This window comes from Pocillopora damicornis, chromosome 1, assembly GCF_964200805.1.
Source record: "Pocillopora damicornis chromosome 1, jaPocDami1.2, whole genome shotgun sequence".
NCBI classification, from domain to species: Eukaryota; Metazoa; Cnidaria; class Anthozoa; order Scleractinia; family Pocilloporidae; genus Pocillopora; species Pocillopora damicornis.
In genome coordinates this window covers 15,838,950-15,841,449 of record NC_142670.1, presented here as the reverse complement: position 1 = coordinate 15,841,449, position 2,500 = coordinate 15,838,950, and the positions used below count along the sequence as shown (strand labels likewise).

At 38.3% G+C, this 2,500-nt stretch overlaps 1 pseudogene; it reads right to left on the bottom strand.

Moving 5' to 3' along the window:
• Positions 1-1,349, bottom strand: part of LOC149052301 (cyclin-dependent kinase 1-A-like) — a 1,682-nt pseudogene extending 333 nt beyond the window's left edge.
• Between the last annotated feature and the right edge of the window lie 1,151 nt (positions 1,350-2,500).

Genomic DNA, 2,500 nt, shown 5'->3' with positions numbered 1-2,500 from the left:
CAAGATGTTATCACCTTTTATATCCTGATGAATCAGTCCAGAGTTGTGCAACACTTTGAGTGCTTCTAGAAGTTGCAAAATGACATCAAACCACTCTTGATTTTTAAAACCAAGGTACAGCTATGTAACGTCCTGTGAAGAGTGTATGCTTTGCCTTCCACATTGCAAAACTGAAGTACTAACAGGTAAGGTTTGCTTTGTGCACAAACACTATAAACGTAGGGAAAACATGGGTGATCCAACTGTTTCATCAGTGATGCTTCTTTGATAACACTGGAGTCTGATGACAGGTGTGTGTTAAATTGTTTAACAGTAACTGAAATCCCTCTGTAATACATTTTATAACAACGTCCAAAGACACCACATCCCAGTAACAGAGGTTGGTCAGTAGAACCACTTGGATCTTTCACATGACTGAGATGACTTCTCTTTACATGTGACACCGGTTGATCTGCAGAAACTGGGGCATCTTTATGTGCCTGTTTCTCATTCTCCATAGTGTTTGATTTATCCATTTTGCTACTCTGAAAAAAATTAATACCATTCTTGCCAATTATGAAATCTGATTGGTTCTCAGTAGCCCTTACATTTTTTAATTGCTTAATTTTGCTGACGCACCCATTTCACCCTCCCCTCTAGATCCGCTCCTGATCTAGTATAAACAAGAACGCGGTAAATCGCGTCCTAGGGCTTTGAAATTTCAAAGTTTTCTGGGGAAGCATACCACAGACTTTTCCAAAAGGAGGGGACTAGCGGAACCTTGTTGTTACAGTCGGTTACTGTATTTAAACCTGCTGGGGCCCGTTTCTCGAAATTCCCAATAATTAACGGGCCCGTAAAGCTGTTGTTGTTTACATGCAAGGTAGAGGTTTCAATAGTTTTGCATCTAACATGATAAAAATATCAGTTAATGAAACAGAATGGAGTAGTTTACTAGCCAGAACCCGCGTTGTGATTCTTTATATTTCGATTTGAAAATTTGATTTCGGGCCCGAAACGTTACCGGGGCTTTCGAGAAACGGGCCCCTGGCTACTTCAATTAGTAATGAATACATAGCTGTGAGATATTTGCAGAAGCGGCAGATGTTAAAAGTCTTAACCCTTCACTGTAAACATTAGATGATATTTAACGGACTACGAAAAATTACATCAAATGGCGTTCCTACCCGTTCACGAAGATGTAGAGCATGCCATTTAGCGTAATACTTCCTCGCAAGATGGAGCAATCTTTCATTCTTCGCTACGGTCATCGCTCGCTCATCTTCAAGGGCTAACAAAGCTTTTCTTCTTTTATCTTCTTTGTTCGCCGCTCTAGCCTTTCTCTTTTGCTTTCTTCTGTCGTTCTGCATTGCTGCTCTTTCTTTAGGGGTATTCTTTCTCCAAGAAAATGGCTGGTTTGTCTTCATAATATTTATACGATGCTTATGACCGCCGTCCATATTTCCCGCCTCTGAGCCATTTCCCGCGTAAAATTGGGTCAGCAATGATGCTCAATTAGATAATTACGTCATTTATGATACGCGAAATCTCCATAAGGGGTGAAACTTTGGCTTGGTTGGGTTGATACCTTTTAGGGAATGTAATCGTTCATCAACGACTTAATTTGTCCAACAATTCCAACATTTGACATATTTTACTCTGTAATACAGTAGCTCTTACACATTTCAAGGGGCCAGGATGTGTTCTTTAATTTATATTAAGTTTTGCACAGATTTTTACATGATAGAAGAAATTATGTGTGCACTAAAACTGGTCTGAAAAAAGATTATGCATAGGTTTTATGTCAAGCCTGTGCATTAATAATCAAGTTATAAGAAAGTAGTCGAAGGGTAGGGTGACTCCTGATGTAATTTTAATAAATTCATTTGATCCTGTTAGCCCTTTAACCAAACAAAAAATGACTAGTTTCCAAACCCTGGGCCTTTCAAAATACTTCAAAAAGTTGAATTCCAGCCCTTTCAAATACCTGAAGCCTGAAAAATGCTACCCCTAAGCAGATCCTCCAATTGTGTATAAAGCAGATATCATTCATTTCTCCTCCGTCTGTTCCAGTCCTTTATCAGAGGCAATTGGAGTATTGTTCTGGCACCCATCCACAATGCATGGAGTACATGCCACCCTTTTTCAGTTAAAATGTATGTGGGTTTATTTCATTCTTGACTGAAAATAGATTAATATGAGCAGGGTATTTTTTTACCAAGATCACCTAATTGGATTTGAGTAAGATAGAAGCAAGCTAGGTTTCAAGAACTGAAAATCGTTCCAAACCCACAATTTAGCCACATCATCCCACATGTGCATGGTTTTACATACAAATCCTTGTAATTTCGAAATTTTCAAAACTGTCATGAAATAATACCAAAAGCATTACAGGGCTCAAATATCCTTTTAATTCATAACAGGCAATTTGAGCCCTTAAATGTGTAAGGAAAGGATTAAATGACAGTTTAAAAAATTTTAGAACTTACAAGGATTTGTATCAAAAACCATGCAAGAGTGA